Source organism: Muntiacus reevesi, chromosome 1 (assembly GCF_963930625.1).
Source record: "Muntiacus reevesi chromosome 1, mMunRee1.1, whole genome shotgun sequence".
NCBI lineage: Eukaryota > Metazoa > Chordata > Mammalia > Artiodactyla > Cervidae > Muntiacus > Muntiacus reevesi.
This window is the reverse complement of record NC_089249.1, coordinates 96,854,552-96,870,353: the sequence shown is the minus strand read 5'-3', so window position 1 is coordinate 96,870,353 and position 15,802 is coordinate 96,854,552.

Genomic DNA, 15,802 nt, shown 5'->3' with positions numbered 1-15,802 from the left:
TCTCCAAGCCAGGCTTCAGCAATACATGAACCATGAACTTTCAGATGATCAAGCTGGTTTTAGAAAAGGCAGAGGAACCAGAGATCAATTTGCCAACATCTGCTGGATCATCGAAAAAGCAAAAGAGCTCCAGAAAAACAACTATTTCTGCTTTATTGACTATGCCAAAGCCTTTGACTGTGTGGATCACAATAAACTGTGGAAAATTCTGAAAGAGATGGGAATACCAGACCACCTGACCTGCCTCTTGAGAAACCTGTATCCAGGTCAGGAAGCAACAGTTAGAACTGGACATGGAACAACAGACTGGTTCCAAATAGGAAAAGGAGTATGTCAAGGCTGTATATTGTCACCCAGCCTATTTAACTTATAAGCAGAGTGCATCATGAGAAATGCTGGGCTGGAAGAAGCACAAAGTGGAATATCAAGATAACATCAGCTTCTGGTTCAAGATGGCAGAATAAAAGGACATGCACTCATCTTCTCCTGCAAGAGCACCAAAATTGCAACTAGTTGTTGAACAACCATTGACAGGAGAATGCTGGAACCCACAAAAAAGATACCCCATGTCCAAAAACAAAGAAGCCACAGCAAGATGGTAGTAGGGGTGTAAACACAATCAAATCAAATCCCATACCCACCGGGTGGATGACCCACAGACTGAAGAACAATAATACCAAAGAAGTTCTCACACTACTGTGAAATTTCTGAACCCCACATCAAGCTTCCCAGCCTGGAGATCTGACAAAGGAACTGGGAATCCCCAGGGAATCTGTCCTTGAGGGCCAGCAGGATTTGATTACAGGACTTCCAGAGGATTAGGGGAAGCAAAAACTCCAGTCTTGGAGGGCACAAACAAAAATTTACACGCACCAAGACCCAGAGTAGAGGAGCAGTGACCCCACAGGAGACTGAACCAAAACTACCAGCTAGTGTTGCAGGGCTTCCTGTGGAGGTGTGGGGACGGGGGCACTGGGAGGTCCCCCTTGGCATAAACCCTCTTGTAGTTTGCCATTAATCCTACCACAGAGCCTGTAAACTCCAGATCTGGGTTGCCTCAGGCCAGACAACTACCAGGGAGGGAGTGCAACCGCACACATCAGCAGATAATTGGATTAAAGCTTTACTGAGCAAGGCCCTGCCCACCAGAGCAAGACTCAGTTTTTCCAATCACCAGTCCCTCCCATCAGGAAGCTTACACAAGCCTCTCAGCCTCATCCATCAGAGGGCAGACAGAAGAAGCAAGAAACACAGTCTCACAGCAGCTAAAACAAAAACCATATTACAGAAAGTTAATCACGGTGAAAAAGCAAAAAGTTATGTCCCAGATGAAGGGACAAGATAAAATCCCAGGAAAACAACTAAAGGAAGTGGAGATAGGCAGCCTTCCAGCAAAAGAATTCAGAATAATGATAGTGAAGATGATCCAGGATCTTCAGAAAAGAATGGAGGCAAAGATTGAGAAGATACAAGAAATGACCTAGAAGGACTAAAGAACAAACAGAGATGAACAATACACTAGAAGGAATCAATAGCAGAATAACTGAGGGAGAAGAATGGATAAATGACCTGGATGACAGAATAGTGGAAATCACTGCCACACAACAGAATATAGAAAAAAGAATGAAATGAAATGAAGCCAGCCTAAGAGACCTCTGAGACAACATTAAATGCACCAACAATCACATTATAGGGGCCCCAGAAGGAGAAGAGAGAGAGAAAGGACCTGAGAAAATATTTGAAGAGATAATAGCTGAAAATTTCCCTAACATGGGAAAGGAAATAGTCAACCAAGTCCAGGAAGCACAGAGACTCCTAGGAAGGATAAACCCAAAGAGGAACACACCAAGACACATAGTAAACACACTGACAAAAATTAAAGACAGAGATAAAACATTAAAAGCAACAAGGGAAAAATGACAAATAACATACAAGGGAACTCCCATCAGGTTATCAGCTGATTTCTCAACAGAAACTCTACAAGCCAGAAGGGAATGGCATGATATATTTAAAGTGGTGAAAGAGAAGAACCTACAGCCAAGACTATGCTAATTCAGCAAGATTCTCATTCAGATATGATGGAGAAATCAAAAGCTTTGCAGACAAGCAAAAGTTAGGAGAATTCAGCACCTCCAAACTAGCTTTACAACAAATGCTAAAGGAACTTCTCTAGGCAGGAAACACAAGAGGAAAAGACCTACAGAAAATAAACCCAAAACAATTAAGAAAACGGTAATAGAATCATACATATCAATAATTACCTTAAATGTAAATGTATTAAATGCACCAACCGAAGGACATAGACTGGCTGTGTGAATGAAAACATACGTATATATGCAGTTCCACTTACCACATCACTTTGCCTGGCACCCCCCCCCCAATTATTTTATATTGTTAAGTTAATTATGTTCCCATTATGGCTTAAAATTATAATTATCTTTTATTTTTGTCTGGTTATTGATTGTGAAAACTGATAAACATCTTTTACTATTGTGATTACGTAACTATTTTTCTCTTAATACCATTGTATCATGATTGGTCAACAGAAAAACTGGAGAACTCTATATCACCAAAACTAGGATCTAATAGAAAAACTTGTAATCACTTTTTAAAATCCAGCTGCATATCAGAATTATCTTGAAATTTCTTGAAAAATACAAATGCTCAGGTATGGCATTTTCTCCAGAGTGCCAGATATGTCTCTAATAAGCTGTCATGTTTAAAAACAACTGGACTTACGAGATGATCTTTTACCTAGTTTGTTTCACTTTCTCTATTTCATATTCAGTGCTCCCATTTCATTTAGTTTATGTTCTCCAATTTCCCCATCTCTCTTTTTTTGTATTTGATGTTCTTTCTCCAGCCTTTACCAAATGTAATAGAAAAGCTTTATACACACACACACACACACACACACACACACACACACACACACACATATATATTGTTGTTGTTCAGTCACTCAGTCATGTCTGAATCTTTGCAACCCCATGGACTGCAGCATGCCAGGCTTCCCTGTCCTTCACCATCTCCTGGAGCTTGCTCAAACTCATATCCATTGAGTTCGTAATGACATCCAACCATCTTGTTCTCTGTTGTCCCCCTTTCCTCCCATCTTCAATCTTTCCCAACATCAGTTCTTCACATCAGGTGGCCAAAGTATTGGAGCTTCAGCTTCTGCATCTGTCCTTCCAATGAATATTCAGGATTGATTTCCTTTAGGATTCACTGCTTTGATCATCTTGCAGTCCAAGGGACTCTCAAAAATCTTCTCCAACACCACAGTTCAAAAGCATCAGTTCTTCAGCACTCAGCCTCCTTTATGATCCAATTCTCACATCCATACATGACTCTTGGAAAAACCATAACTTTGACTGGACAGACCTTTGTTGGCAAAGTAATGTCTGTTTTATAATATGCTGTCTGGGCTTGTCATAGCTTTTCTTCCAAGGAGAAAAAAAATTAAATTATTTTAATTTCATGGCTGCAGTCACTATCTGCAGTGATTCTGGAGCCCAGGAAAACAAAGTCTGTCACTGTTTCCATTGCATTCAAGTCTATTTGCCACGAAGTGATGGGACCGGTTACCATGATCTATTTTCTGAATGTTGAGTTTTAAACCAACTTTTTCACTCTCCTCTTTCACTTTCATCAAGAGGCTCTTTAGTTCCTCTTTGCTTTCTGCCATAAGGGTGGTGTCATCTACATATCTGAGGTTATTGATATCGATATTTCTCCCAGCAATCTTGATTCCAGTTTGTGCTTCATCCAGCCCAGCATTTCTCATGATGTACTCTGTAAGTTAAATAAGCAGGGTGACAGTATACAGCCTTGACTCCTTTCCTGATTTGGAACCCTTCCATTGTTCCATGTCCAGTTCTAACTCTTGCTTTTGACCTGCATACAGCTTTCTCAGGAGGCAGGTAAGGTGGTCTGGTATTCTCATCTCTTGAAGAATTTTCCACAGTTTGTTGTGATCCACACAGTCAAAGGCTTTAGTGTAGTCAATGAAGCAGAAGATGCTTTTCTGGAATTCTCTTGTTTTTTCTATGATCCAATGGATGTTGGCAATTTGATCTCTAGTTCCTCTCCCTTTTCTAAATCCAGCTTGAACATCTGGAAGTTCTCAGTTCACATACTGTGAAATCTAGCTTGGAGAATTTTGAGAGTTACTTTGCTAGCATGTGAGATGAGTGCAACTGTACAGTAGTTTGAATATTCTTTGCATTGCCTATTTTTAAAATCTTAAGAATTTTTGCCTAACTAAACATAAATTAAACTAAATTAAATTAAACTAAAAAAACTAAATTATGACATTTTTATTCTACTTGTTTGACTTAGTACAAATAGAATGCTAGGTTTCTAATTTAAAAATAGATATGCAATAAGCAACCAAAGTTTACTGTATAGCATAGGGAGTTATAGTAATAACCTATGATGGAAAATAATTTCAAAAATAATATATGTGTATTTGTATAACTGAATCACCTTACTGTGTACCTGAAACATTGTAAGTCAACCACACTTCAATAAAATATATATTTTTTTAAAAAAAAGAAAACATCACTACAAATTCTACACATACTGAAATAATAGAGAACATTATGAACTCCTCTATGGCAATAAATTTGACAACTTAGATGAAATGGAAACATTCCTTGAAAGACATATTTTCAAAGCTGGCAAAAGAAGAAACAGTAAACTTGAATAACCAGTTATGTAAACCTAAGGCTAACATTCATACTTAATGGTGAAAGACTAAGTGTTTTCTCCCACTAAGACAAAATGACTGGGTAAGAATGCTCTCACCCCTTCTATTCAATGCTGTACTGGATGTTCTCTCCAGTGCAGTGAGGCAAGAAAAAGAGAAAAACACATATTGAAAAGAGGCAAGTCAAACTTTGCTTATTTGCAGATGGCATGATGATTTACACAGATAATCACAAGGAATGTACAAAACAACTCTTTGAATTGATAAGTGAATTTAGCAAGGTTTCCAGAAACAAGTCAACATAAAAAGTTATATTTCTACACATATAATAACAATTGGAAAATAAAATTTAATAACGTTTAAACAGCATCAAAAATGAAATACTTAGTGATAAATTTAGTTAAATATGTGTACCATCTAAAAGTGAAAGTATTTTTGAACTAAAGAATACCTAAATAAATGGAAAGATACATCATCTTGATAGATTGAAAGGCTCATGGATTGAGTTGATTCTCTACAATTCGATTTAGAGATTTAATGTGATCTTAAACTAATTCCTAACTGGCTTGTTTATACAAACTGATAAGCTGATTCTAAAATTTATGTGGAAATGCAAAGGATGTTGAATTACTAAAACTATCTTGAAAAAGAATAAGTTTCAGAGGTCAGAAATAAACCTACACATGTATAATCAATTTATTTTCAACAATTCCATGAGGAAAGGACAGTCTTTTCAACAAATAGTACTAGAAAATAAGATATCCATAAAGGAAAAAAAAACAAAACAAAACTTGAAACTGTGTCTTGAAAAGATATTGTTATGAAAATAGGCAAGACAGAGTTTGGGAGAAAATATTTCAATACTTTTATCTACAGTACTTAAGAACACTTATATTACCAAAAAAGCTAATTTTTTTTAATGACCAAAAGGTCTGAACAAAAAAGAAGATACATGAATACCTATTTTTAAAATGCTCAAAAATCCTTAGTCATTATAGAAATACAAATTAAAGTCACAATGAGATACCACTCTAGAATGGATAAAATTAAAAACACTAACAGTATCAAGTAGTGCTGAGTTTATATAACAACTGAAACTCTAGTATGTAGCTGCTTCAGTTCAGTTCAGTTCAGTCGCTCAGTCATGTCCAACTCTTTGCGACCTCATGAACCGCAGCACGCCAGGCCTCCCTGTCCATCACCAGCTCCGGGAGTCCACCCAAACCCATGTCCATTGAGTCGGTGATGCCATCCAACCATCTCATCCTCTGTCATCCCCTTCTCCTCCTGCCTTCAATCCTTCCCTGCATCAGGGTCTTTTCAAATGAGTCAGTTCTTCACATCAGGTGGCCAAAGTATTGGAGTTTCAGCTTCAACATCAGTCCTTCCAATGAACACTCAGGACTGATTTCCTTTAGGATGGACTAGTTGGATCTCCTTGCAGTCCAAGGGACTCTCAAGAATCTTCTCCAACACCACAGTTCAAAAGGATCAATTCTTCGGCACTCAGCTTTCTTTATAGTCCAACTCTCACATCCATATATGATTACTGGAAAAACTATAGCCTTGGCGAGATGGACCTTTGTTGATAAAGTAATGTCTCTGCTTTTTGATATGCTGTCTAGGTTGGTCATAATTTCCTTCCAAGGAGTAAGCGTCTTTTAATTTTATGGCTGCAATCACCATCTGCAGTGATTTGGGGTAGCTGGAAGGAATGTAAAATAGAACAAGCAAAAAGACAGTTTGCTAGTTTCTCATAAATTGAACAAGTAGTATATAATCTAGCAATTCCATCTCTACATTTTAACTCTAGAGAAATGAAAATATGTGTCAAAAAAAAAGGTGTTGGTATACCAATATTCAGAGCAGCTTTATTAATACTAGCCAAAAGCTTAGAAGCAACTTTCTTCATCAGTGGATAAACAAATTGTGGTATAGTCATGCTATGGAATACTACTCAGCATTTAAAGGGAATGAACTACTGATACATAACACAGATAACACTCAATACATAGTGGAAATAATAGAAATCAATATGATAGTCATTACACAAATGTATACTTTCATAAAAATTCATCACAACGAATACTTAAAATGAACACATTTTATTAAATGTAAACTATGCGTCAACAAAGTTGAATTTTAAAGTTAAGTAACTAGCTATTACTAACTGAATATTGTTCAATATTTTCCTATACATATAGTATTCTGTACATTTTGCGTTAGTCATCAACATAAAGGGGACCTATAGTAGGAATGTTCAAGCTGGTTTAAGAAAAGGCAGAGGAACCAGAGATCAAATTGCCAACATACGCTGGATCATCGAAAAAGCAAAAGAGTTCCAGCTGCTGCTGCTGCTGCTAAGCCGATTCAGTCATGTCTGACTCTTTGCATCCCCATAGACGGCAGCCCACCAGGCTCCCCCATCCCTGGGATTCTCCAGGCAAGAACACTGGAGTGGGTTGCCATTTCCTTCTCCAATGCATGAAAGTAAAAAGTGAAAGTGAAGTCGCTCAGTCGTGTCTGACTCTTAGCGACCCCATGGACTGCAGCCCACCAGGCTCCTCCATCCATGGGATTTTCCAGGCAAGAGTACTGGAGTGGGGTGCCATTGCCTTCTCTGCAAAAGAGTTCCAGAAAAACATCTATTTCTGCTTTATTGACTATGCCAAAGCCTTTGACTGCATGAATCACAATAAACTGTGGAAAATTCTGAAAGAGATGGGAATACCAGACCACCTGACCTGCCTCTTGAGAAATCTGCAACGCAGGTCAGGAAGCAATAGTTAGAACTGAACATGGAACAACAGACTGGTTCCAAATAGGAAAAGAAGTACATCAAGGCTATACATTGTCACCCTGCTTATTTAATTTATAAGTAGAGAACATCATGAGAAACGCTGGGCTGGAAGAAGCACAAGCTGGAATCAGGATTGCTGGGAGAAATATCAATAACCTCAGATATGCAGATGACACCCTTATGGCAGAAAATGAAGAGGAACTAAAAAGCCTCTTGATGAACGTGAAAGAGGAGAGTGAAAAAGTTGGCTTAAAGCCCAACATTCAGAAAACTAAGATCATGGCATCTGGTCCCATCGCTTCATGGCAAATAGATGGGGAAACAGTGGAAACAGTGACAGACTTTATTTTCTTGAGCTTCCAAATCACTGAAGATGGTGACTGCAGCCATGAAATTAAATGACGCTTACTCCTTGGAAGAAAAGTTATGACCAACCTAGACAGCATATTAAAAAGCAGAGACATTACTTTGCCAACAAAGCTCCATATAGTCAAGGCTATGGTTTTTCCATTAGTCATGTATGGATGTAAGAGTTGGACTATAAAGAAAGCTGAGAGCCGAAGAATTGATGCTTTTGAACTGTGGTGTTTAAGAAGACTTGAGAGTCCCTTGGACTGCAAGGAGATCCAACCAGTCCATCCTAAAGGAGATCAGTCCTGAGTGTTCATTGGAAAGACTAATGTTGAAGCTGAAACTCCAATACTTTGGCCACCTGATGTGAAGAACTGACTCATTTGAAAAGACCCTGATGCTGGGAAAGATTGAAGGCAGGAGGAGAAGGGGGCGACAGAGGATGAGATGGTTGGATGGCATCACCGACTCAATGGACATGAGTTTGGGTAAACTCTGGGAGTTGGTGATGGACAGTGAGGCCTGGCATGCTGCAGTCCATGGGGTCGCAAAGAATCAGACATGACTGAGTGACTGAACTGAACTGATAGTAGAAAAAAAATTTTTCCACTCACCAGGAAAAAATTACATTTATTGTATTATGGCTGACTATGTTTCTATCTGATGATAGGAACAGAGTCTTACTCAATTTCTGAGTGTAGCAGAGTTCTGGACAGAAAAAAGACTTAAGCATATGTTTAAAGTTTTATTAAATCTATAAACAAAGTTTTACTCTCCAGAGGGATTTTCATTCCATTGTCCTAGAAACTTAACTTTTTCTAGTATTCCATGTTTGGTGATGGACTTAGAATCTCTCCAACGTTTGTTTCAATCTCTCTACCCCTTTATTAACTTCTTCCAACCATTTGATTAAAAGCACTAGAAGTCACACCTGAACTTGAATCCCACCTCTAACACTTACCACTTATGCAACCTTAGGCAAACTACTTAACTACTCCAAGACTCCATTTTCTCATTTGCAAAAAGGGGATAACAATTATACCTACCTCATAAGATCATTATCAAAGTAAAAAAAAAAAAAAATGAGGTAAAGTGTTTGCAACTAGCCCATGGTAAGCATTTACAAGTTTGCTATTACTACTTTCCTTGTTAGAAACCATATCCTTACAACAAGCAGTTTGGAAATTTCATTAGTGGGATATTTTGGTGTAATAGTATCAGTTGTTTATAGAATTACTTGAGGGCTATGGCAGATACTTTGGACTGGCTCTTCCAACCTTCACTCTACATTTTTCTTTGGAGACTGTGGAATGCTCAAAACTGCATTTCTAAACTCCTTTGATGTTAGGGTTCTATATGAAAATTAGCTTCCCCAAAAACCTTACACAGAATTTGGAAACAATAAGTAAGGCTGCTTATTCCTGTTGTTTTCATGGATATTCGAGTTTAGATAAGTTTTGGTGCCTGGACTCAGCAATCCAATGTTTATTCACTGATTTCACGGGTATCTTGAAGCAGATTTGACAGTAGTGATGGCAGCTAAACAAATTTCTAAACTATGAATCACAACTATATTCAACTTATTAGTATAGTTCAGGGATTATCTTTTTTTTTTCTACAAAAAACTAATTAGTAAACACTTTAGGCATTGTAGGTCACATACAGTCTCTTATTATTTTTGTTTCTGCTACAAACCATGAAAGGAAAATTGAGAAATTATAGACTTCATCAACATGTGGAATTGCTGTTCATCCAACAACACAATTGAGAAAGTTGATATTCCAGAAAGTTGATAACAAGCTGAAAAAGTTATTCACAATACATATTGCTAACAAATGAGTCCTATGCAGAAGTTTGAAAAAGTCCTACAAATCAGTAAGAAAAAGGCAAACAATATTTAGATTAAAAAAAAGACTTGCCCAGACCCTTCAAAGAAAGAATATCCAACGACTTTTGTTTTTTTCTCTTTGACCACTCTGCAGATCATACAGAACTTCCCAAGCAGGGATAGAACGCATGGCCCTGTAGTGGAAGTGCTGAGTCTTAACCATTGGATCACTAGATGTTCCAATGACTTCTTTTTTGTGATTTTATTTTATTTTTAATTAATTTTTATTGGAGTATAGTTAATTTACAATGTTGTGTCAGTTTCTGCTATATAGTAAAATGAATCAGTTGTACATATATCTACTCTTTTTTAGATTCTATTCCCATATGGGTCATTTCGGAGATTTGAGTCGAGTTCCCTGTGCTATACAGTAGGTTCTCATTAGGCATCTATTTTATGTATAGTAGTATGTATATGTCAATCCCAATCTCCCAATTTACCCCTCCCTACTTTCTTCCTTAGTAGCCATAAGTTCCAATGCCTTTTTAACAGAGCTGGTTTTGGGGTTTTGTTTTGTTTTGTTTTGGCTCCTCTTGCCATGGAGCATGGGCTTTAGGGCTCGTGAGCTCAGTAGTTGCAGCTCCCTGGCAGGCTCAACAGTTGTGACACATGGGCTTAGTTGCTCTGTGTTGTGTGTGATCTTCCCAGGTCGGGAATGGAACTTGTGTCTTCTGCATTGGTAGGCAGGTGGATTCTTTACCTCTGAGCCACCAAGGAAGCCCCAATAAAGGTGTTTTTTAAGATAATCAAAGGGGAATTCAGAGGTTATACTGTGTTTTTAACCCCTGAAAGTCTAAAATTGCACATCTTAAATAGTAATTTATCACTCTGGTAATAATGTTTAAATTGAATTCTCTGTTTTCCGAAGTGTGAAAGTACCTGTTCAAGCGCCTTTGTTTCTTCATCAATTCTGAAGAGACTTTTGGAATTTCCCCCATCCTTTGCTCATAAAAGCATAAAAACCTCTAAAATGGGTTGAATTTTTACTCTTTGAAAGGAGTACTGTATAGATGGAGAAGTCTTGAGCCTACTGTGAGAATAAGGCTGAAAACCAGAGGCAGGAGGCTTAAGTCCAAAACCTGAGTACACCAGAGAACTCCTGACTTCAGGGAACATTAATCAATAAGAGCTCATCCAAAAGCCTCCATACCTACACTGAAACCAAGCACCACCCAAGAGCCAACAAGTTCCAAAGCAAGACATACCACTCAAATTCTCCAGCAACGCAGAAACATAGCCCTGAGCTTCAATATATCAGCTGGCCAAAGTCACACCAAACCCATAGACATCTCAAAACTCACTACTGGACATTTTATTGCACTCCAGAGAGAAGAAATCCAGCTCCACCCACCAGGACACCGACACAAGCTTCCCTAACCAGGAAACCTTGACAAACCACCCGTCCAACCCCACCCACAGGGAGGAACCTCCACAACAAAGAGGAACCTCAAACTGCCAGAATATGGAAAGGTCGCCCCAAGCACAGCAATATAAACAAGATGAAAAGGCAGAGAAATACTCAGCAGGTAAAGCAACAGGATAAAGGCCCACCAAACCAAACCAAAGAGGAGATAGGGAGTCTACCTGAGAAAGAATTCAGAATAATGATAGTGAAAATGATCCAAAATCTTGAAAACAAAATGGAGTTACAGATAAATAGCCTGCAGACAAGGATTGAGAGGATGCAAGAAATGTTTAATGAGGATCTAGAAGAAATAAAAGAGTCAATCAATAATGAATAATGCAATAAGTGAGATCAAAAACACTCTGGAGGGAACCAACAGTAGAATGATGGAGGCAGAAGATAGGATAAGTGAGGTAGAAAATAGAATGGTAGAAATAAATGAAGCAGAGAGGAAAAAAGAATTAAAAGAAATGAGGACAACCTCAGAGACCTCTGGGACAATGTTAAATGCCCCAACATTTGAATCATAGGAGTCCCAGAAGAAGAAGACAAAAAGAAAGGCCATGAGAAAATACTCGAGGAGATAATAGTTGAAAACTTCCCTAAAATGGGGAAGGAAATAGTCACCCAAGTCCAAGAAACCCAGAGAGTCCCAAGCAGGATAAACCCAAGGCAAAACACCCCAAGACACATATTAATCAAGTTAACAAAGATCAAACACAAAGAACAAATATTAAAAGCAGCAAGGGAAAAACAACAAATAACACACAAGGAGAGTCCCATAAGGATAACAGCTGATCTTTCAATAGAAACTCTTCAGGCCAGAAGGGACTGGCAGGACATACTTAAGGTGATGAAAGAGAAAAACCTACAACCCAGATTACTGTACCCAGCAAGGATCTCATTCAAATATGAAGGAGAAATCAAAAGCTTTACAGACAAACAAAAGCTGACAGAATTCAGCACCACCAAACCAGTTCTTCAACAAATGCTAAACGATCTTCTCTAGACAGGAAACACAGAAAGGCTGTATAAACGCGAACCCAAAACAACAAAGTAAATGGCAACGGGATTATACTTATCAATAATTACTTTAAATGTAAATGGTTTGAATGCTCCAACCAAAAGACAAAGACTGGTTGAATGGATACAAAAACAAGACCCCTATATATGTTGTCTACAAGAGACCCACCTCAAAACAAGGGACACATATAGACTGAAAGTGAAGAGCTGGAAACAGACATTCCACATAAATAGAGGCCAAAAGAAAGCAGGAGTAGCAATACTCATATCAGAAAAAATAGACCTTAAAATAAAGACTGAAAAGAGACAAAGAAGGACACTACATAATGATCAAAGGATCAATCCAAGAATAAGATATAACAATTATAAATATATATGCACCCAACATAGGAGCACTGCAATATGTAAGGCAAATGCTAACAAGTATGAAGGGGAAATAAACAATAACACAATAAGAGTGGGAGACTTTAATACCCCACTCACACCTATGCATAGACCAACCAAACAGAAAGTTAACAAGGAAACACAAACTTTAAATGATACAATGGGCCAGTTAGACCTAATTGATATCTATAGGACATTTCACCCCAAAACAATCAATTTCACCTTTTTCTCAAGTGAACACGGAACTTCTCCAGGATAGATCACATCCTGGGCCGTAAATCTAGCCTTGGTAAATTAAAAAAAAAAAAAAATGAAATCATTCCAAGCATCTTTTCTGACCACACTGCAATAATACTAGGTATCAATTACAAGAGAAAAACTATTAAAAATCCCAACACATGAAGGCTGAACAACACGCTGCTGAATAACCAAAAAATCACAGAATCAAAAAAGAAATCAAAATATGCATAGAAATGAATGAAAATGAAAACACAACAACCCAAAACCTATGGGACACTGTAAAAACAGTGCTAAGGGGAAGGTTCATAGCAATACAGGCTTATCTCAAGAAATAAGAATAAAGTCAAATAAATAAACTAACTCTACACCTAAAGCAACTAGAAAAGGAAGAAATGAAGAACCCCAGGGTTAGCAGAAGGAAAGAAATCTTAAAAATTAGGGCAGAAATAAATGCAAAAGAAACTAAAGAGACCATAGCAAAAATCAACAAAGCTAAAAGTTGGTTCTTTGAGAAGATATATAAAATTGACAAACCATTAGCCAGATTCATCAAGAAACAAAGGGAGAAGAATCAAATCAACAAAATTAGAAATGAAAATGGAGAAACCACAACAGACAACACAGAAATACAAAGGATCATAAGAGACTGCTACCAGCAACTATATGCCAATAAAATGGATAACTTGAAAGAAATGGACAAATTCTTAGAAAAGTATAAATTTCCAAAACTGAATCAGGAAGAAATAGAAAATCTTAACAGACCCATCACAAGCATGGAAATTGAAACTGTAATCAGAAATCTTCCAGTAAACAAAAGCCCAGGACCAGATGGCTTCACAGCTGAATTCCACCAAAAATTGAGAGAAGAGCTAACACCTATCTTACTCAAACTCTTCCAGAAAATTGCAGAGGAAGGTTAAACTTCCAAACTCATTCTATGAGGCCACCATCACCCTAATTCCAAAACCAGACAAAGATGCCACAAAAAAAAGAAAACTACAGGCCAATATCACTGATGAACATCAATGCAAAAATCCTTAACAAAATTCTAGCAAACAGAATCCAACAGCATATTAAAAAGATCACACATCATGACCAAGTGGGCTTTATCCCAGGGATGCAAGGATCCTCCAATATCTGCAAATCAATCAATGTAATACACCACATTAACAAATAGAAAGATAAAACCATATGATTATCTCAGTAGATGTAGAGAAAGCCTTTGACAAAATTCAACATCTGTTTATGATAAAAACCCTCCAGAAAGCAGGAATAGAAGGAACATACCTCAACATAGTAAAAGTGATATATGATAAACCCACATCAAACATTATCCTCAATGGTGAAAAATTGAAAGCATTTCCCCTAAAGTCAGGAACAAGACAAGGGTGCCCACTCTCAACACTACTATTCAACATACATTTGCAAGTTTTGGCCACAGCAGTCACAGCAGGAAAAGAAATAAAAGGTATCTAGATTGGAAAAGAAGAAGTAAAACTCTCACTGTTTGCAGATGACATGACCCTCTACATAGAAAACCCTAAAAACTCCACCAGAAAATTACTAGAGCTAATCAATGAATATAGTAAAGTTGCAGGATATAAAATTAACACACAGAAATCCTTTGCATTCCTATACACTAACAATAAGAAAATAGAAAGAGAAATTAAGGAAACAATACCATTCACCATTGCAACAAAAAGAATAAAGTACTTAGGAGTATATCTACCTAAAGAAACAAAAGACCTATACATAGAAAACTATAAAACACTGATGAAAGAAATCAAAGAGGACACAAACAGATGGAGAAACATAGCGTGTTCATGGATTGGAAGAATCAATATTGTCAAAATGGCTATACTACCCAAAGCAATCTATAGATTCAATGCAATCCCTATTAAGCTACCAACAGTATTTTTCACAGAACTAGAACAAACAATTTCACAATTTGTATGGAAATACAAAAATCCTTGAATAGCCAAAGTAATCTTGAGAAAGAAGAATGGAACTGGAGGAATCAACCTGCCTGACTTCAGACTATACTACAAAGCCACAGTCATCAAGACAGTATGGTACTGGCACAAAGACAGAAATATATATCAATGGAAATGAACAGAAAGCCCAGAGATAAATCCACGAACCTATGGACACCTTATCTTCGACAAAGGAGGCAAGGATATACAATGGGAAAAAGACAACCTCTTTAACAAGTGGTGCTGGGAAAACTGGTCAACCACTTGTAAAAGAATGAAACTAGAACAATTTCTAACACCATACACAAAAATAAACTCAAAATGGATTAAAGATCTAAATGTAAGACCAGAAACTATAAAACTCCTGCAGGAAACATAGGTAAAACACTCTCTGACATAAATCACAGGAGGATCCTCTATTACCCACCTCCTAGAGTAATGGAAATAAAAGCAGAAATAAACAAATGGGACCTAATGAAACTTAAAAGCTTTTGTACAACAAAGGAAACTATAAGCAAGGTGAAAAGACAGCCTTCAGAATGGGAGAAAATAATAGCAAATGAAGCAACTGACAAAGAATTAACCTCAAAAATATACAAGCAACTCCTGCAGCTCAATTCCAGAAAAAGAAACGACCCAACCAAAAAATGGGCCAAAGAACTAAACAGAAATTTCTCCAAAGAAGACATATTAGATGGCTAACAAACACATGAAAAGATGCTCAGTATCACTCGTTATTAGAGAAATGCAATTCAAAACCACAATGAGGTACCATTTCACACTGGTCAGAATGGCTGCTATCCAAAAGTCTACAAACAATATATGCTGGAGAGAGTGTAGAGAAAAGGGAACCCTCTTATACTGTTGATAGGAATGCAAACTAGTACAGCCACTATGGAGAACAGTGTGGAGATTCCTTAAAAAACTGGAAATAGAACTTCCATATGACCCAGCAATCCCACTGCTGGGCATACACACTGAGGAAACCAGAATCGAAAGAGACACGTGTACCCCAATGTTCATCACA